The sequence below is a fragment of the Lonchura striata genome, chromosome 9, assembly GCF_050655825.1.
Source record: "Lonchura striata isolate lonStrDom1 chromosome 9, ASM5065582v1, whole genome shotgun sequence".
NCBI classification, from domain to species: Eukaryota; Metazoa; Chordata; class Aves; order Passeriformes; family Estrildidae; genus Lonchura; species Lonchura striata.
This window is the reverse complement of record NC_140711.1, coordinates 30,404,546-30,426,167: the sequence shown is the minus strand read 5'-3', so window position 1 is coordinate 30,426,167 and position 21,622 is coordinate 30,404,546. Positions and strand designations below refer to the sequence as shown.

Below are 21,622 nucleotides of genomic sequence, written 5' to 3'. Positions count from 1 at the left end.
CCACCAAGCACGCCCATGCTTTTCCCCTTAACTTCCCTGTGACAAATGAATTCCAGATTCCCACCAAGTCAAGCTTAACTAAAACTCACCCTAGGGATCTGAGCCTGGCTGTGTCCTCCTCTCCTGGGAGAGCACAGGAGCAAAACCCCCTCTGGGAGTGTCCCAGCAAGGACATTTTTCTAATAACAGCCAAAGAAATATCAAAGGAATCAACTGGGAACAGCCAAGTGTAAGGTCAAGCACCCTTGGGCAGCTGCTGGGAGAAAGGCAAGCCTGTTTGCCCAAAGATAATGAGGAGAAACATTTGTACAACTCTTGTTAGGGCTTTGGTATAACTGAAGGAGTTTATAAATTATAGTTCCTCTAAAAATCTGCTCCCCAGAATACACATTCAGTCACACAGGTCCTCAATTTTGATGGCAATTCCTCCTAATGGCTTTTTTGCTCCTGTTCATTGCACCACAGCCTGGGCAATCAAATACAAAATTAATGGGGGGTGAACACATTCTTTTAACAATGTTAAAGTTATTGCTGTTGTTGTTCTTTAAGGGAAATACAATTGTGTGTTTCCTACATCTTCCTTTTAGCTCAGGAACAACAGGAACACAGCTGGCTTCTCTCCCACTTCCATGAGACTGTAAAGAAGCTTGTGAGATGATGGCAGGACAGAAATATTCTCCCTCTGAACATCATTTTCTAAACAAGATATTTTAACATGATGAATTTCACGGGGCAGGGTGGGCTGACTAGGAGAGCACAGGCAGGGGGTTGGATTTTACTTCTGCATCTGATAACAACTTTATTACTCGTACAGCAGGAATTCAGAGCTTCCTTTGCTCACCATGAACCTAATTTTGACTCCTAATAGCAGCCAAAATCACCCAGAAATTGTGGATTCCCCATCCCTGGAAGTGCCCAAGGCTAGGCTGGACTGGGCTGGGAGCAACCTGGGATAGTGGAAAGTGCTCATGGCAGGGGGTGGTACAAGATGAGCTTTAAAGTCTTTGCTGTAATAAGAGAAACCAAGATATTGTGGTAATAAAGCACATAGGTTCACATACATCTTTCACCAGGTGAAAGAAAAGAATTTACTTTATGAAAATAGGTTTTCCCCCGTCCTGGAAAAAAAAAAATTGGTTTTAATTTTTGGTACAACAGCTACAATGAATGACGCCCTTTTTCAGCAAAGCCCTGGAAATATTTATTTTGTTAGACTTTTAAAAACAAACATCTTGTTAGGGAAGAGACAGGCTATTGTTCTCCCTCCGACTAATTGGGGAAAAGCAACAGAATATTCCATATTCATTACATTTCAATTACATTTCACCAAAATGACTCATGTTATCTTCCACCCAAAGTGTTTTAATTTTAATAATGACAATGCCGACAGCTACAATACTGTTCTTGCAGAATTTTGCTTGTAAATAATTAACAATTGTTGTATAATGACAGAGGGGGGTTGATAGCTCTATTAATTTCACAGTCAGGCTGGAGTCTCTTTAATTTGGGGTATTCATAAGAACCCACTCCCCTCCCAACATAAAAAGCTGATGGCAAAATCGGGTTTATGTCCCTGCAGCCTGTCCCAACACCAAAATCCCGTGGTATGCCAGGAATCAGCCATGGAAAACCAAGGAGAATTGTGCAGGACTCACAGACCACACCTCCAGGGGGTTTCAGTTTGGCTAATAATTATCTGGGTTTGAGGCTGAAATCTGGAATGGGATAAATAACAAATTTTAAATCCTGCTCTGTGCTGGGGTGGCCTCGGCAGGGGATTGATCCAGGACAGGGCACCACTTATTAATGGCCTTTAAATATGTGCACTCCAAGCAAAATACCCATGAACATTCCCCTAATCCATTTATATTCTTAAAATCAGGCAACGTTCCCGATTCTGCTGGAATCAGCCAGGACATGCCTTGAGGACCATGAAAAGGTTCCCCTTGAGGACCATGAAGAGGTTCCCCTTGTGTCCATACCAAGTCTTGCTTATTCTCCTTTTGAATAAGGGACAGCATCCCTTATTCTCCAGTTACCATGTACCACGGTCACGGCCCCTGCTGAGATGCAAAGGTTTTCCCTGAATAAGACTCTGGGATTGTGACCCGGGTCTTGGAGGAGCCAAGCCCTGGCACTGCTGTTTGGGTTTGCAGGTGGGCATTGCCCGGTGCACTGCTCGGAGCTCATTAACAGCTGCCCTGCTCCACAGGCTCATTTGCATCACAAACCCAACATCTGCTGCGCCACCGCGGTGATAAAGTTTATCACAAATAGGGAAACTTTACATAAGCACTGCTGGTTCAGAGAGGTCTCCAAAATGATCACAAACAACAGAAAAAAATCACCTCAGCCTCCCTTTGGACAAACTCACACACCCCCAGCCTTGTTTTTACATCCCTACACACATTCACATTTCACATCTCGGGTAACATTTTCATTAACCACCTGCATCATTTCCCCACCGAACGCATATTTTATTACTGCAGGCATCTCCTTCCACTGGCTTGGCTTTCCACAGACAGGGCTTCCTTAATTGAGCTGCATAGTTTATGAGCTGTGCTAATTGAGCTGCATAACTCCGCTGCTGCCGGGGTTTCAGAGCCTGAACCCGACCCAACATCGGCTGGAGCTGCAGCTCTGCACCTTGAGGAGCCCTTTCACATTCCTGCGGGCTTTTCCCACTTTGCAATACCCCAAGGGCTCAAAAGCTGCATTCGGCTCGCACAAGTTTTTTTTAAGGAGAGCCAGGCCAAACCAAGGTAGCTGCTGCTGACAGCCCAAGGAACGAACCCTCTGTCCCTGAGAGCAGCAGGGAGGAAAACTCACCCAGGAGAGCAAAAGCAGCTATCCCACACAGAAAAAAGCCGCCCGAGCACTGCTCCAAGCACGCTGCCAGGTCCTGGGTGGGAGCCAGGAGCCTTTCAAAGGTCCTGGAAGCAGGAAGGAGGGTTGGTATTGATAGGTGACCGTGAGGACCTGGCGGTCCCGGCTGCACGAGTTGAGAGCGAGCTCAGCAATCAGGACAGAGACGCCGCGTCTGGAGCCAGGGCTGGTTCCGCACGGCATCCAGCTGTTTCTCGCCCTAATGAAGCCTATAGGCTAAAAGGGATTATTAATATTAATCACCCAGCCTCTGAAGCTGCTAATGAAACCAGCTAATCCATAGCAGTGCAAATGAACACAGGGATTTGTGCTGAGTTACGCGGGAGAGCAGCACTACCTGCTCCACAAAGTGCTCACGCCTTCCTCGAGCACAGGTTCTCCTCCTGGCTCAGTAAGGCACTAAAACCCCTAAAACATCTGCTAAATAAGCTTTCCCTCATTAACGCTGCCCCTCAGAGGAGCACAGGGCTTTGCAAGAGGAACACGCTTCCACCAGCACCTCATTTCGCAGCGGCAGCAGAGCTAAGGAGCAGCAGCCACTTGGGAGCCTAAGGAAACCAGGCAGGGGAAATAGCAGAGAGGCAGCACCTCACAGAAAACGTTATTTAAATTCATTAATACCAGCACTGATGTGGAAGTGGCCTGGCAGGCAAGGCTTTGTTTGCTAGATTTGCAGAATTCTTTGTGTAACTAAACATGAAACTGTAGAATGTTGGATTGGAAAATCCTCGAGCTTACCAAACCTGTTGAGGCAGGAGCTGTCAGGTCTAGGCTCAGCTGATGTTTGTCCTGATGTTGCTTCCCTAAGCAAAGCTTTTTAACACTCCACAATTAGGAAATTACTCATTAGCCAGAGACTTTTCCCTACTCCATTAGGAGCAGAGGACACCAGGTCACTGGTTTGTTCTGGTGTCTGAATTAATGATTCTTTGCTCTCTCAAATGTCTCCTTTTGAAGGAAACATCTCTTTACGTTCATCTGTCTCTCACTCTGCTCATGCTGTCCTGTCCTGTTCCTGAGCAATCCTCACTAAGTTGTCATTTCCTCAGTTTCTCTGTGTTTTGGGGGTTCTGTTAGTTTGGGTTTGTTTACGGGGTGGTTGTTTTGGGGTTTTTTGGGTGGTATCACTGTATCTGTTTTGTTTTTCCTCCAACATCCTCCCTCACCTGAGAACCTCCTGGTCCAGAAACCAACTCCCTGAATTTTCAACACATTTTGCAGAGAAACCATTTTCTTCTCATAACTTCAAAATTTAAACCAATAGATCCTGCAAAATAAAGCAAGATCTGATCCTTTGTGTCCAAAATGTGGTTCCTGGCTTTTCCCCAGCAGGTCTGAATTTATCAAATCATGAGGTGTACACATTGCATTAAAACCAAGTAATAGAAAATTCAGTGTTCACCTTTGAAGTCCAACTCGGTAGGAAACCAATTCAATTTTGCTGTCAATTACGTTAGGGAGAAATAGGAGAAAATAGAAAAAAAATCAGATTAATGCATTCTGAGATAAATGGTATTTCAGATAAGTTTAATCTTACTTTTGAGAGGTGCAAACTCATCACGTGCATCTACGTGGAGGAGCCTGGGAGGCACAACACCAAAATTGCCTCACCCTCATTCAACTGAATTAGGGTTTCCTTTTTTTCCCTCAGCAGGACTCTCAGCACAGGAGGAGGATTTCAGCTGGGGCCTGAAATTCCATATCCAGTTGAACTGACTTCAACCATAAAGGCAATTTTCTCCTCATCAGCAGTTAGAGTGGCCCTCTGGTCTCCCTTGTCAGGCTGTAAATAGATGCTCCCCTCTCTCCTCGGGAGGACAAGGATTAAAGGAAGACAAGCTGGAAAAGAGATTGAAACCCACAGGAGCTGGGGGTGGAGACCATGAACTTCAGAGATGTTTTTAGGAAGTTCCAGATCTCAGCTCAGCAAGTTCTTCAGCTTAACTTTAACCATCTGAGTAAGAGTGTCATCTTTGTAATTATTTGGTGCCCCATCCCTTAGAGTGGGGTTGAGACCTCCAGTGACCATCAAGGCCACCTCCAGCTGGATTTTGAACCATTTCCACGGCTCTCCCCTGGATTCAGTGCATCCCTGTCCTTCCTGTACTGAGGAATTTGTTTTTCAGAAGTGAAGTGCATTTATCACTTCTCTTCCACAGAAAAAAAAAAAAACCTTCCTGAATGTCTACAAATCCTTAACATTATCCCACCTGTAAAATAATAAAATCTACTTTGATTTGCCACTCTAACAGTGCCTTCATCCACCCTATGTTTTGCTCCCAGAAGGGATTAATATCACATATATACACACACAAAGGATTTTTATATTTTAATAATGAGGCAACAAAAAAATTCACTTAATGACAAGTTCTTGGACTGATGCATTATTCATTTTGTTATGTGACAGCAGAACAAAACTGTAGCCATAAATATATAATGTTACACACCACTTTTAATATCGTTTACATTTATGGAGTAATTGGCTGTCTTCCACATTGTCCTCTCTTTAGTCACTTCTTTTTTAAGGGATTGTCACAAAATGCAGCTCGTGGCATCAAAGATGTGTTTATTCAGGAACAGGGACAGCAACAGGCCTGGATAAACCCAGGAATCTCAATCTGTGTTTCTGAAAACTTTTTTTTTAATCTCTGGAAGGATTTTAGAGGTATATTTACACCACTTTTCCCACATACAAATTGGTTTTTTTGCTTTTTTTTCTATGATTAACATGAGTTTGTAAATATTCATGAACAAAAGGTGACAAAGTGAGAAAGAGGACCTGTGACAAAGCTACAGCAGGGATCCAAAGGAAACAGGGGTGGATTCAGGCCAGCTGGACAACGTGCTTGCATGAAGGGTTGCTCCATCCAGGAGCTCCCTTCCTACAACCACAGAATCCCGGAGTGCTTGGCATGGAGGGGACACCTTCCCCACAACAACAAAACCGATTCCTTGCACAAGCCTGCCACCAGAACTGCTGCAAACCCTCCTGCTCCTGCCCATCCCCGACAGATGAGTGTCATGCACAGAACAGGGAATTTCACCGTGCCAGACAAATGCAGCTCAACTGCCAAAACCAACACTGAACCATTGCCTGAGCAGCAATTAAACTAGAACAATGCAGATACCCAGAGCCTGCCTTTAATCATCCCCCCAGACCTGTGTTAATTAGCTAGGCTGCAGCAACCACTGATATGATGAGCCTGTATGAGAATAAAAAGTAAAACTGTATTAAAAATTCAGTAAATTATACAACACTCTTCCCTATCAAAATATTCTAAAATATTCATGTTTGGCTTTCCAGGACCTAAAGGGGGCTTGCAAAGAGTCTGGAGGGGCACTTTTCACAAGGGTCTGGAGTGATGGGACAAGGGGGACTAGCCTTGAGCAGGAGGGCAGGGTTCAGTGGGATGTTAGGGAAAAATCCTTCCCTGTGCAGGTGGGGAAGCCCTGGCAGATTCCCAGAGCAGCTGTGGCTGCCCCTGGATCCCTGGGAATGTCCAAGGCCAGGCTGGACAGAGCTTGGATCCACCTGGGACAGTGGAATGTGTCCCTGCCCATGGCAGGGGATGGAAGGGGATGGGATTTAAGGTCCTTCCAACCCAAATAATTCTGTTTCTGAAAGGACAAAGATCCCTACAAAGATCCTAGGATTGTTGTAGATATGCTCAGTTCAGTCAGACAGAAAAAGAGAAAGATTTCTGCCAGGCTAAACCTAGGAAAAAGCCCGAGAAAAATATAAACAATCTACTATCTTGTTTTCTATTCATATTGTTTATAGATTTGTTCTACCACACTGACCTAAGTCCAGTGCACAAATCAAGTGAAATGTTTTTACTTTAAAACCAATAGAATTAACGTTCACGATATTCTCTATAAAAGAGAGAAGTACTTCCAAATAAACATTCATTTACCTTCTAAAATCCTGCGAATCATTTTGCCATCCCCGGCCCAACAGCATCACCTGTTAATTAGAATTCCTCGTTTTGCTGGCCAGATTAAATGCGTTTAAGTGGTGCCGCTGCCTCACTGCGAAGGTCTCACGATGCTCCCGCGATTCCCGCGGGTCAGGCGGGGATGCCACCGCTCTGGGGGGCACATCAGGACCGGGGAGCAGATCACGCTCCGTGGGCACTCCTTAGGCTGGATTTAGGGATTAAAGACTGGCTGGGATTTAGGGATTGAAGCCTAGGCTGGGTTTTAGGGATTGAAGCCTGGATGGGTTTTAGGGATTGAAGCCTAGGCTGGATTTTAGGGATTAAAACCTAGGCTGGGTTTTAGGGATTGAAGCCTGGATGGGTTTTAGGGATTGAAGCCTCGGCTGGGTTTTAGGGATTGAAGCCTAGGCTGGGTTTTAGGGATTGAAGCCTAGGCTGGATTTTAGGGATTAAAACCTAGGCTGGGTTTTAGGGATTGAAGTCTGGATGGGTTTTAGGGATTGAAGCCTCGGCTGGGTTTTAGGGATTGAAGCCTAGGCTGGGTTTTAGGGATTAAAACCTAGGCTGGGTTTTAGGGATTGAAGCCTCGGTTGGGCTTTAGGATTATAACCTAGGCTGGGTTTTAGGGATTAAAACCTAGGCTGGGTTTTAGGGATTGAAACCTAGGCTGGGTTTTAAGGATTGAAGCCTAGGCTGGGATTTAGGATTATAACCCAGGCTGGGTTTAGGGACTGAAGCCTAGGCTGGGCTTTAGGATTATAACCCAGGCTGGGTTTAGGGACTGAAGCCTAGGCTGGGCTTTAGGATTATAACCTAGGCTGGGTTTTAGGGATTATAATCTAGGATGGGCTTTAGGATTATAACCCAGGCTGGGTTTTAGGGATTATAATCTAGGATGGGCTTTAGGATCATAACCCAGGCTGGGTTTAGGGACTGAAGCCGGCTTTGCCGCTGTGAGGGCCCTCAGGAGAGCCGAGGCGGCAGCGCCCCCGCCCGCCCGCAGGGGGCGCCCCGTGCCCGCGCGCTGAGGCGATTTTGGCGGGCACGGCCGGGCGGGGGCGGCTGTGGGGATGGCGCTGCCCCGGCTGCCCCGGCCACCCCGGCTACTGTGGCCACCCCGGCTACTCTGGCTATTCTGGCCACCCCGGGCACCCCGGCCATCCCTCTTTCCCCTCCTCCTCGCTCCCTGCCCGCCGCAGGGTCCCTCGAGCGCAGCCCTCAGCCCCGCTCGGCTCCGCGGCCCCGCTGCCGGCGCCTCCCGAGCCGCTCCCGCTTTTATTCCCGTGCCCTGCCTCGCCTGTTGCCGTGGCTCCCCTCGGAGCCGCTGGCGCTCCCCTCAGGGAAAAGGGGAAGGGCATTTCCCGCAAGGATGCGGATCGCCAGGATGGGCTGCTCGGCTCTCCAGAAAGGCGCTTCCTTCTCTTCTGGTTCATTATTCTTCATGAAACCGTAAAATCCTAGCTCACAGAATCAATGAACCCGGCCTGGTTTGGGATGGTAAAGCTTCAAATATTCCCATTCCAGCCCTGCCATGGCCAGGTGTTGTGTTGTATTTTTAGCGGCAGCCAGGGACACCTTACACTATCCCAGGTTTAAATAAACTGGGATTTTTCTCCGGGAACTGGCCCTGGTTTCTAGGTGACATCTGGCCAAGAAGAATTCACAACCAGGAGTGTCTAAAATGCTTTCAGAGAACAGCTTTGGCCAAAATCCAGGTTAGAACTGGGACATGCTTGTCGAAGCCCTGGTTACTCCATAGCCCAGCTCCACTTTTCCTTCCCCAGCAGGAATTAAATGATGAGCACTGTAAAACTGAACCCCTTTTGGGGCTTGAGCTGTTCTTAACTGCAGTTTAAAGACCTTGCACACCAGCCAAACACACATCTGACACCCTCATACATCACTGCAGTCCTGGTATTTGACATCCGGAACGCAGGGATGCTCACAGCAGCTGGAAAAGCAGAGGAGCTGTGGCAAATCTCCCAAATTCCAGGGAAAACCTGCATTTCCTTGGCTGCACTGGGAGGCTGCTCCTGAGCACGTGGATTTCACGTCTAAACCATTGTCTATTTCTGTTTACTCACTCCAGAGTAAGATACTAACATGAGAAAAAGTGTCCAAGCAAGAGGCTGATTACTGATTCCTTATTCCTAAATAAAATAAACCTTGGACCTAAATCAACCTTCGACCACAACAGTGTTTGTAGCTGGACAAGCACTAAACCTTTGCAGAAAAGGGTGCTGCCAAGGCTCCAGGTCACACCTTGTCTGGAACTTTTCCATATGGAAGTAACCAGTGTTTGAGCAGCAATCTAAGACACAATATGAGGTTGCAGGCAAAGAATTGCTATAGGAACATAAACCATTTTTAATATAATTTTATAATTTGGGGGTTGCAACTGGATGATCTTTAAGATCCCTTCCAACACAAGCCATTCTATGCTTTTCTCATCACTGACAACTTCAATACTACAGGAAGCAAAGAAATGTTCTGACAGTCCTCTTTTCATGTGGTATTCCTGGGTTTGCTCTTCCTGGGACAGGACATTTTGCCAGGGGTTTAAGAAAAGTAGCAATTTTTGTAATACTAAAATTATAGTCTCAGGGACTGGTAACACAAATATTCTGCTGCATAAATATTGAACAATAACAACTCAAAAATCAAATTTAAATACCATGTCTTGTTTTAGTCTGTTCAGCTGCACAGTGCCAGAATGGGATAAGAAGTACTTGAAACACTACTTGCAACATTTTTTTTAACTTTCAAAGCAAAGATGGTTACAAAGTCTAATAACTTCCCCAGTGTAAGCAGAATAAACTGAGTTTATCCTCCAGGCTCAGGTGATTTCTCAGTGCATAAATGTATTTTTATTGTTTAATTGGTTTAGGTCCAATGATGACAGTTCTCTGGAGAGGCAGCCAATGCCTGCAGGAAACTTGTTCCAGCATTTAAAGCCACAAAAACCTGAAGTCTCATGGAAAGAAAAAGGAGTTTCTGGCTGACGAGCAAAGTGAGCTCTAATTCTACAGAGCATGATGCTCTGTGAAAACAAATTTTGAAACTTTTTTTTTTTTTGGTGTATAACGATGGCATCATTTAGGGAGTTTTGGGGGCAGGATCACCCTACATTTGCCTTCTGCAAGTTTTTTATGCTTCCCATGTTTCCTGTGGCGTGTTAAATAACACAAACTGTTTGACACTGTGTTGAGTCACTGATTAGGCTGGATGGATTTTAGTGACTTTAAAGCTCACCTGGAATCTGAGTCATAACTTACTTCTTCTTCATAGCATTATCTCCAAATTAATTGCATGGAAACAGCAAATAGACAAATATTTTATATAAATGTATCTTTTAAGAGTGTTCAGAATATGGGTAAATACCTCTAAGGAAAGTAATGTGACTTTATTAGCATCACATTGAACATGAAAAATCAGAGTTCTGGTCTTAGATTCCAATAGATTCCCTGGTTTAGCTTATCCTGTAGCAGATTTCTGTCCCCTCAGTGTCACCAACCACCTCACCCACCACGAGCTCGGATTGAAACGCTGCAGTGATAAATCTGGAGTGTCACATATTGCATCCACAAAGTATTTTTCTTTCTGGAAAGTCCAGCTTGTGTCTGTAATGAGCAAAGAGGAGTGAGCATTATGTGGGTGATGCCTCGTTCAGGGGCTGAGTTTATTCCCTGGAATCTGGCAGGTTCTGGGAGCTGCTGAGCTCTGGATGTGCAGGGCTCTGCACAGAGGATGTTCAGCATCCCTAAACTGTGAGTTTATTCCCTGGAATCTGGCAGGTTTTGGGAGCTGCTGAGCTCTGGATGTGCAGGGCTCTGCACAGAGGATGTTCAGCATCCCTGTGAGTTTATTCCCTGGAATCTGGCAGGTTTTGGGAGCTGCTGAGCTCTGGATATGCAGGGCTCTGCACAGAGGATGTTCAGCATCCCTAAGCTGTGAGTTTATTCCCTGTAATCTGGCAGGTTCTGGGAGCTGCTGAGCTCTGGATGTGCAGGGCTCTGCACAGAGGATGTTCAGCATCCCTGTGAGCTTATTCCCTGTAATCTGGCAGGTTTTGGGAGCTGCTGAGCTCTGGATGTGCAGGGCTCTGCACAGAGGATGTTCAGCATCCCTGTGAGTTTATTCCCTGGAATCTGGCAGGTTTTGGGAGCTGCTGAGCTCTGGATGTGCAGGGCTCTGCACAGAGGATGTTCAGCATCCCTAAGCTGTGAGTTTATTCCCTGGAATCTGGCAGGTTTTGGGAGCTGCTGAGCTCTGGATGTGCAGGGCTCTGCACAGAGGATGTTCAGCATCCCTAAGCGGATTTGGGGATTTGCACGGGGTGGGAACGGAGGCAGAAATCAGCTCCTGGGATTGGAGCTCCGTGCAGGAGTGATGGTTCCCAGCTGCTCTGGGTGCCTCCCAGCAGAGAGCAGGAGGCTGAGCAGGAACGGGGTGCCCTGGCTTTGGCACCTCCTGCAGGATTGTGCCAGGGATGTGTGGGAGTGCTGGGGCAGGGCTCGCTGCCATTGTCTGCTCGCTGCCTGCTGCACTCCCCTAAGTTGAAAGTCTTAAGCAGTTCTCAGACTCGAACATGAGTAATCTTGCCTGAAGCCTTTTGCAAAAGCTGCCTTTTTCTTCTTCCTTTTTTTTTTTAAATTTTATCTTGGATATGTTCCTCTATCTGCATAATACAGATAGAATAATATGCCAGAGAAGCATGTTGTTCATGTTTGCAAAAATATTTGGTGGTTGACAAATGAGCTTGATGTACTGTGCTGTTGTACTGACTTGACACTAATCTCTGCCACTTAGAGCAAATGAGAATAAATCACCTCTCCTCTCTTATCTTCTCCAGCCCGAGTTGTGTGTGCACTTGCAGCTCAAGCTGGCTCAAGGTTGATTTAAATCCATGCTTTCCCAGCAATCCTGTCCTGCCAATTCAGTTTGGGTTGGGAAAAGGTCAGGAGCAGCCCTGGAGCTGGCACTGGCATGGCGCTGAATCACTTGGTCACAGTGTTCAGGTTTCAGACATGCAGGTAGGACGTGACAAGGGAAAAGGGGGAATGATCCCAGCACCTGAAAATGCCTGGGAAAAAATGGGGCTGACTCCAAAGTCTGTCCCCATAATGGGGATATCATTTACTGGCCTGGTGAAAGGGCTGTGGAGGTCAAGTGAAATAAAACCACGCTTGCTCAGCTGTTGAGCTGCAGAAATGGGAGCTGAAACATTAATTGGAGAGGGGCTGTACATTAAAACTGTCATGTTTGTGAGCATGGAATTCAGCAAGGTACGTCCAGTGAGCTCAGGTTTGGGATTGCTCCCCAATCTGTCAATCTGAACCACTGCTCTCCAGCTCAGGGCTTTAGTGGAGTTGTGAGCTCTGTGCTCATTCTGAGCCCTTCTGTGTTTAACACAGGCTTCTCTTATTTCTGCCATCTATAAACCAAGTCAGAATTGCCCAAATATTTACACTGATGTTTATTTCTGGCAGTGATTTGGTGTTTGTCATTCACATTATGATTAAGAAGCAACATTTCTGTGCAGTTGACAGAAAATAATTTCAAATTATTTTCCTACTGAACAAGAAAATGTTTCATTTCCTTCAGATTGTCACTGCTGCTTTTTATGTGAACAAGGACCTAATTACGATTCACATTTTTTGTACTGTAAGCTCAAGAATCAGAAGGTGACAAAGGTAAGTTTTTACAACAACAAAATGTTCTCCATGATTTAGCACAGCCTTTACTGAGAGATTTTCTTACAGCATCTAAATACATTTTATTTCAGAGGGATTCAAAAATAGAGTGTACAAATCCTGGAGTTCTGGGACCTGTTGCCTCCAGTTTTCCCTTCCTTCTCATTTCTGACCCACACACATCTGTGAATATTTTCCATGGAGTACTTTCAGTTGATATAAAAAATGCAATAGATTCTTGGAATCTGGCTCCATATTTTAACTGGTTCCATGGTATTTGTGGAAATGTGTGGGAGTTGAAACCAAGCCTCATTTCTTTGAGGGGTTCAGTTGGTTTCCTCCCCGTTGATTGAAAGTGGGATTTATTTGCTTATAGCATAAAATATGTTGACATCCTCATGTGTTATGTTTCAATATAAGCATTTAAAAAAACATATTCCAGGGAATGAAATTACTGGAGTTGTGCTTGAGCAAATCCTGGTGGTGGCTGGAATGTTCAGCCTGCCCAAGGACTACTGTTTTGTCTGAAATGGAAGACAGCTCTCTTCATATTGTATCGAATCAAAACCATTAACTCATCAATTTAAAAAAAAAATAGGAAAGAAAATCCATGGTACAGCAGAGGTAACAAAAAGCTGAAGTAAACCAGATGCTTCCCCACAGACCAAATGGGGGTAAAGCAGATTCAATATGGAACTGATAATAAACCTGGAGAGAGGGCAGTGCTGAGGGGTTTCCTTCCTGCTGCCTCCTCTGGAAACAAACCCAGGCTGTGGAGCATGGAACAGCCACTGCCTGCTCCAGACTGACACAGTCATCAATACCTTAGTGAGATTTTATAATTCACATTCCAAATATCCTTGCTTTTGCAGGTTTTTGTCAAAAAACTTTATGTGTGGAAAGAAAGTTATTCTATTCTATTCTATTCTATTCTATTCTATTCTATTCTATTCATCAGTTTTGTTCATCAGCTGTTATTTAGTCATAAATTAGATATCATACATAATTCTAATAGAAGAAAGAAGGTGAGAATGAACATTTCCTGGCAGGAGCAATGTGCACCAAGGATTTCCCCAGCAGTTCCTCCACTGCCACCCTCAGCACTACAACAGTGAGCAGGGCTGGGCACAGAGCCCAGAAAAAAGAGGTGGAACTTCCACTGCTGCCAAGAAAAAGAGACATGAAATTCTACCTTTACATTTGCATATTTGTACTGCAAACAGAAAGTTTGACCTCAAATCAACAGCAGATGTTATTTTTCAGCTAATTTGTTTGTGTGTCATTCCAGGCAGTCCCAGCCTGAGGAATTTGGGCACAGCCTGGTTTGTGGGGTGTGGAGCTCTGAGTGTCACTGCCCTCTGTCAGCTGCTCCTCAGGAACCAGCAGCACAGTCCAGCAATCCCAAGGAATAATGTCAATTCTTACCTGTCTCCATTAAAAAAAAAAAAAAAAATCCCGCCCAGAAGTGTCTTGAAAAGTTTGTGTACTTTAAAAAAAAACTGGAGAATTTTTTAACAAGGATTTAGCAATCATGTTTGTGGATGTTTTCCCACCCATCCCAAAATAAAGAAGTTATAAAGTTGCTTCTTTCAGCAGCTTCCCAGGCTTCTTGTGTGCTTTGGGCCCTGAGGATTCTCTGAACTAACAGAACATAAATGTTGTGTGTCTGCCTGTGGGAAACGCTGTAAACATCCACGTGGAGACCACAAAAAAAATCAATAAAAGTGGAAAATCACCATTGTACCTGCTGCTGTCAGTGTGGCAGGAAAGTTCACAGCCCATTCCAGCAGTTTGATGGCCCTCCTGCTAATGCCAGGGAAATAATTGTAATCCAGCAGCACAGCCCAGCAGGGAGGCAGCTTATTTTCAAAACACAGCCCGAGTGAGAAAACCAGCAAGTCTTCAACTGTGAAAAATGAGGAGTTTGCTTTCTCCAGACAGGATGATTTTTTTTTTTTTTTTTTTTTTTTTTTTTTTTTTTTTTGGTGTGTGTGTGTGTGTGTTTGTGACTCAAGCTACATTTTTAGTTTTGATTTGAGTTATTGTGCCCAGGCTTTTTTAGCAGGAGGACTGGATTGATACCAGTGTCATGTCCCAAAGCCTGGCAGCAGTTTTGATCTGCGCTGTTGTGAGATGAAGATTAAACCCTTCCTAGCCCTCTCTGGTCATCTGAAGAGCAGCACTGCCCTGCCTGAAAGGAGTTCTGTCCACAAGCTCAGCCGTGGACTCAGTTTAATCCTCTGAAATGCCTCCGAGCGTTCTTGCCAAAATCCATGTGCTTTTCTTGTGCAGAACTCTCCTGACCTGATTGAAATGCCAGGCTTCATTTGTGGCTCTGTGTGTCCTGTGTTTTCCTGGGCAGCAGATTCCCTCAGCTCCATAAAAACGTGAGTGGCTTTTTGGAACGTGTTCGTTTGATTTTCTGCTCCTTCCACTGTTGGGTTCTCCCTCACGCTGAGCCCTCCTCAACTCAAACCCCCACGTTGCTTTTTGGACTGAAAATAATGGGGTTTCTTCCCCATTCAGAGAGGGATGATGAGAATTTTAGGAAAACGCTGGTCTTTGATTGATGGAAAAAGATTGCTTGGCAGGGGAAGAATTTACAGCTGGATTTATCAGCAGAAATCTGCTTTCTGTGATTGCTGTCATGAGCAAGTGGCATCCCCCCTTTTCTTTCTCCAGACTATTCCATCATGGCAATAAAAGTTAGAATTAGAGGAAAATTAGTTTTAAATCATAGCCAAGGTGCCATTACCTTTCACCACAACCTCTTCACTATCAGTATACTTAAAGAACCCCAACAAACACATCAAAAGACCAGAAGATTTTACTTTGTCAATTATATACAGACATTCAAATTGATTATTGAAGTGATTAATTAATTGTTAAGCTTGTTGATATTCCCTATCTACCTGGAATGGCACAGTATTTTCAAAAAGATCTGCTAGATACACTGCTACAGCAAGAGATTCCTTAAAAACTAGTTACCATTTGGAAACAGATTATCCCTGCTGTTTGCACTCCCACAAAAATGGCATTAGCCAGAGATCTGAGCACTATAACAGTTCCTGAATTTTCAGTGCTTTGTGCTGGAACTCAGAACATTCAGAGCCCCAGAAAGACAGGACAAGGATGACTGAAAGTCTTTGAATGGATTATACCACAAAATGCCCAAATTATCTCTAACTAGCTACTGTGGGTCCATTGTAACATTTCTTTGTATTTATAAATTTATAAAACTGTTATTTTAATAATCTGTGTATAAAATTTCTGTTTAGCTCCAGAGATGATGCACAGAAGGCACCTTTTACCTGGATTGGGACTGTGCACTGCAGTCACCTGTCTTGTTACCAAACCTTGGATTTGCACTTAAAAGAGCAAAAAAAGGAGATTTTCTGACTTTTTTTCTCTGTAGGAAGAATTGTAGGTTTGTGTGTGGAAACATCTCAGGGCTTAACTCCATGAACTGGAGCCATAAACCAGGATGGAACAAGGAGGGATTCTGGGCATTTTGTGTTAATCCATTCCAGACTAAAAGCGAGTTCTTCACCAGATTTACCTGGAACTCTTCCAGGAGTTCTGATTCCCAGAAGTTAGGATTCCAGTCGGGGTTGTCTTTCTGATTAAAGGAATTTCAGAAGGCCCTGCAATCAGAGCAGTGACCAGACAGCCCTGGCCTCGGGATGGGCCCTGAAATTCCTGTGCCATTCCCCAGCCCCAGGCTGTGGGCTGGGTAGAACCTTCTGCACCATGGAACACAGTCCCCCACGGAGCTGGGGACACTGAACTGTGCGTCCTGGCCTGTTCTGAAACAAATTCTGCTTTTCTCTGTTATGGGACAGTGCATTCTGTGAGCAGACTGTGGGATTCAGGGGGTTATTCCAATAACAAAGTCCTGACTTCCTCCTGCTCCAGCCCCCAGCTGGAAACATAAACCAGACAGTATTTATTTACCCCAAACCCCCCACAACTTGATTTTGATGACCCTCACGGTACATTCTGTACAGATTTGCAGATGCTTTTCTATGATAGACTCTGAAAATCAACTTTTTATTGCCCCCAAAGCTCCCCCACTCCATTCCCTGCCCCAGGACTGCAGTGCCAGCCTGCACATGACATCAATTCTGGGTTCTGCCTTGATTGGGGTCTGAATCCAATCTTGTAAATAGTCCTCCAGTTCAGCTTGTATTGGAAACAGATGCTTCCAAATCAGGTTGAGGAGCTTACAGGAATCTGGTCAAGTATAAAGTGTTGGTTGGGAATGGATGAAGTATTTGTAATCAAGAGAAAACAAAAGCAGACCTCCTGCTTGGAGAGCCCTGAAGGTAAGGGAGGAACTGCTTTTAAAAAGAGCTTCACTGCTGCCTCTTGCCAAGCAAGAAAATAAAAATCTGACAAATTTATCCATCACTTCAGTCCAGAAACCAAAGGATGGGCTCACCTGCACCTTGGAAAACAGGAATTAACCCCAGAAGTCCTAATTTCTAAGAGGGAGGTGTTTCATCATTGGCATTTGTGTAACAGTCTGTTTTGAGGCGAAATTGCCTAATTCTGGTTGACTTTATTCCTGATTGTGCCCGGAGTTTCATTAGGTGGAAAATAAACCCTCATTTCTCAAGGTCCAAGGCAGGATTAAGAGTTCACTCACTCTGTGTCTGCTGCACTAGTCCTGAGCTTCCATCTGACACGGGCTGATCCTGGAAACAAATGGGCTCCTGCTCAGGCTGGAGCAGCAGCTCCAGGGCAGGATTCCCCCAGAGCCCCTTCAGCTGGGGTTCAAGGACAGCAACACCCTCACCCCAAAGCTTTGCTGGCTGCACTTAAAGGGGTCTGCTTGCACAAACAGTTGGGCTTTTTTGCACAAACAGAATTACTGTAGGTAATTTTGCTTCTACTCTGTCAGTATAGCATTTTCCACAACTGCTAATGCTCTGGTGTTACTACCTATACCCTCATTTTCTCCACAGTATATATATTAACAGAGTGGAGGGGAAAGGCAGCTTAATTACATCTTTTTGATCCAAGGAATCTAAATAACAAATTTGCTTAGGTGAAAAAAAGCAGTATAGGCATGCCTTAATTCTCATAGTTCTGTTCCAGTTGAAATTATTCATGTACCATCTTATTTTATGGTATCCACCAGCAGCATTTTTCAGAACAGTTGTTCCCGTAATTAATGGGAGTGTCCAATGGTCTGTGCAGCATGAGCTGCCCTCCCGTTCACTCTGAGAGGAGTTTCATCGCTGCACATTTCAATTAGAAATTGGACAGAATTTCCTTTTCCAGTCAGTGTTTCCTCCCGCTCTGCAGCAGGAGATGGTTGGGATTCCTCGAGGTGTTCTGGAGCTTGTCAGAGATGCTAAATCCAGGTCTGGATTTTGGTAGAGCTTTATGTTCTGTGCATGACTATTTAATGTTTCCCTTGTACACAGGGCTGCAGTCCTACATGTCTGAAAATCCTAAATCAGTCCAGCCCTTGGTCTTGGAGCAGCACCGTCCTGAAGCTTCTAAGAGCCTGAATCTAGTGCAAGTTTTTCTGGAAAACTTCATCCTTTCCTCTTATTTCCTCCTCTGGGTCCTTCCTCCCCTCCTCCCTCCAAACCCAAACAACTCTGCTTTGTGTTCAGTTCAGAAAAAACCCTTCACCGAGATTTTTTCCCTCATTTTTTTAGCTTTGACATCACCCTATTGTCTGGGAATTGTGTCCAGCTCTTCCACATGTTTTCCTTTTCATTAAACATGGCCAGGCTGTGACTGGACAGCCAGAGTTTATTCAGCAAGATCCAAGCTGCTGTACACACACTTCTCCTGCACCTTTGGAATCCTTTCTAACCCTCCACAAAACATCAGGCTCTGCAATTTAATTACTGGGCTAAAAATAGAAGCCTGGCCTGACAATTGAGCCAGGAGAGTTTCCCAGCCAGAAATTCAACTGCTCTGCATTCCTGTAAATGCTTGGGGTTGCCTCCAGTTTTTAAACTCCGTTTTTAAATTCATCTCAGGTTTTTTAATTGCCAGTACATTGTTTAATTTTATGGAACAAATTTGCTGCAGTAGCTCAGTGGCTGTTGGGAAGTTCACCCTGGAACCCACTTTGGGTGTCTCCTCTAATTTGGGCTCTGTCTTGAGGTCTGAAAGTTCCTGGATTCAGTATTTTGGCAGTTTAGCTTTTTTAAATTATTATTGATTTTTTTTAAAGCTGATATATTTGCTGCAAAAAACATTCTGGAAATACCCTTTGACAAGCTGCACAGAATTAGTGTTTATCATTTATTCACCTGCAGAGCTCTGGGGCTGTTGCCAACGTGGTGGCTGCAGCCCAGGGGCTTGGGGATGGCTTTTCCAGCCTTAAAAACTCCAAGGTTCTGTCCTTCTCTAATCCATGGTGGGACCCCCAACAGATTTCCCCAGTTCCCAGGGAAGCCTCTGTTAGAAGCCAAAATGGTTTGTACCAAACTCAGAACTCAAATACAAAACTCCTCGAGCATCCAGCAGAACTTCTGGAGAATTGTGATTATTTTGTATTTAAGGGCTGTCTGTGCTCCAGCAATGATTTTGCTGCAGAGCTGTCACCATCAGGAGAGAGGACAAGGACATTTTTGTTAATTCCTTTGACATGAGCAGTGTTTCAGTGGTCTGCTTTACAATGGGGATAAACGATTATGTGTAATTGCCCAACCCATGCTGAAAACAGCTCTAAATGTTGAGTCATTTGTCGTCTGAGTGTCAGTGCCTGGAAGTTTTGTAGGAGATGAAAATTGTGTTTTGTGACCAGGCCCTGCTGAGCTATTGCTAAGAAGAGTTTTCTAATAATTTTTTAATAATTTTTTTCTCCTTACCAGCCTCTCCTCTCCTTTTATGCATTTGTAGGCTGATCAAGAAGCTCCTTTGATTTCAGGTAACTTAAAGGGACACAATATAAATTTTGGTTTTAAATAATAAAAACTAATCAAAAATAAATTTGTTTTTAAATAATAAACTAATGGATTCAATGGATTGTATTTAAATTCCTGCCAAAGGCACCCACTGAAAATGAAATGTTTTCCCTGTGTTTTTGAGGCTCCACCTTGGAGAACTCCATTACTATATTAGTTTCAGTCTGTATTTCTCTGATTGCTGGAGTGAGTAGAGGGAATTAAAAATTAACCTTTTCAGCCCATAAATTAAAGTGCAATTTGTTGTCCTCCCAGATTTATCTGCTGTACACATGAGATTAGCAATCTCCTGCCTGGCTGTGATTGAAACCATGACTTGTTCCTTCTTAATGCCCTTAGAATTTGTTCTTCCATCATTTCTTCAAAGATTATTTCTCCTTTTATTGCTGCTCTGTGTAATCCTGTTTTGGCTGTCTTTTTATCCCCGTTTCATACTGCTGGTTTAGAACAGCCAAATGTGGGGTGTCTAAAGTTACTGCGGTTTCATTTGAGGCTTTTTACTGAAAATAATTTGAATTTTTGCATGTGAAGCAGTGGTGGTTATTTACTGATAGGTCTTATATAAGTAATTACTGTGTATGGGTTAAATCAAGGCTTTGGCTTGACAAAATGTTATTTCCATGCTCAAACATCCCAGGTTAAAGGCTGAAAGGTAGATCCTGATCACTCTTCCTTAATCCCAGGAAAACCCAGCATGGAGCTCCCATCCCGGCTACTTTATTGGAGAGCAAAGTGCCTTAAATCTTCTTGATTTATTTTACTAATTCTTCCCTGGTGCTGCTTGTAATCCGAGATTAACGGCATTGTTTGCTAATTTCATTGTTTTTACTATCATGGAAATCTCATTAACTAGAGGAAACATCTAAAATGTCCCTAGGGCTTTATTTTTAAACAAATTAATTCCATTTTAAACAAACTCACCCCACCAACAGTTCTCTGCTGTTGTCAGCAAACTCCTCCAAGACTGAAGTGCTGGAATGAACTGGGATTGCTCTGGAGCAGCCCAGTTCCCTGTTCCATGCTGGGATGAACTGGGATTGCTCTGGAGCAGCCCAGTTCCCTGTTCCATGCTGGGATGAACTGGGATTGCTCTGGAGCAGCCCAGTTCCCTGTTCCATGCTGGGATGAACTGGGATTGCTCTGGAGCAGCCCAGTTCCCTGCTCCATGCTGGGATGAACTGGGATTGCTCTGGAGCAGCCCAGTTCCCTGCTCCATGCTGGAATGAACTGGGATTGCTGCTGGAGCAGCCCAGTTCCCTGTTCCATGCTGGGATGAACTGGGATTGCTCTGGAGCAGCCCAGTTCCCTGCTCCATGCTGGGATGAACTGGGATTGCTCTGGAGCAGCCCAGTTCCCTGCTCCATGCTGGGATGAACTGGGATTGCTCTGGAGCAGCCCAGTTCCCTGCTCCATGCTGGGATGAACTGGGATTGCTCTGGAGCAGCCCAGTTCCCTGCTCCATGCTGGGATGAACTGGGATTGCCCTGGGCTGTGTCCCCTGGCCTGGGAGGTGACAGGGATGCCCCCAGACATTCCCTGGCAGCGCAGCCTCGTTCCAAAGGCTCTGGATCTGTCCCCTGGAAGCTGCTCCAGCTTTTCCAGATCCCATTCCGGGAGTTTCCCAGCCCTCCTACCGGGGATAAGGAGCCCCATCCCGGCAGGAGAGTTCAATCCAACCCCTGCTGGGGGTGTTAAGGGAATCTGAGTGGCAGGAGGGAGGATTCATGAATATTAACAGCTCCAGTGCCTCGGTGTCCATCGTGTGGCTGCTTGTGAGAGGCTGCTGGAAATATATGGGATGGAGACAGGGCATTGATTCATTCTAGGATGAGGGGGTCGCCCTAATGTGCTCCAAACAGCTTTTAAATAATGACTGCGGAGGAATTAAGACCAGTTTAATCCGACTAAATAATACTCCTAATGATAAACCATTAAAATCAAGTTGACTTTTAGATTCTAGCAATTGTATCAGACAAGGTGATTACACTCACCATCAGTATTGATAATCATTAAAATAGATTAAACCATGGACTGGGAAATGAGAGATGCTGGGTGACTCTGGCAGAAACGCTGTTTTGACTTTCCAGCAGGGCCCCTCCTGCTCCCTGGAACTTCCTGCTGCTCCCTGGGGATTCAGGGACCAGGCACTGCTCTCCACGAGCCTCAGAAT

General features: G+C 44.8%; 1 protein-coding gene across 3 annotated transcripts in view; it reads right to left on the bottom strand.

Moving 5' to 3' along the window:
• Positions 1-1,299, bottom strand: part of VEPH1 (ventricular zone expressed PH domain containing 1) — a 76,048-nt gene extending 74,749 nt beyond the window's left edge. For all 3 annotated transcript variants that reach the window (XR_014957429.1, XR_014957430.1, XR_014957427.1), the window contains exon 1: positions 90-1,299. The gene's annotated coding sequence lies outside the window, so the exon portion shown is untranslated. The remainder of the gene's footprint in view (positions 1-89) is intronic.
• Between the last annotated feature and the right edge of the window lie 20,323 nt (positions 1,300-21,622).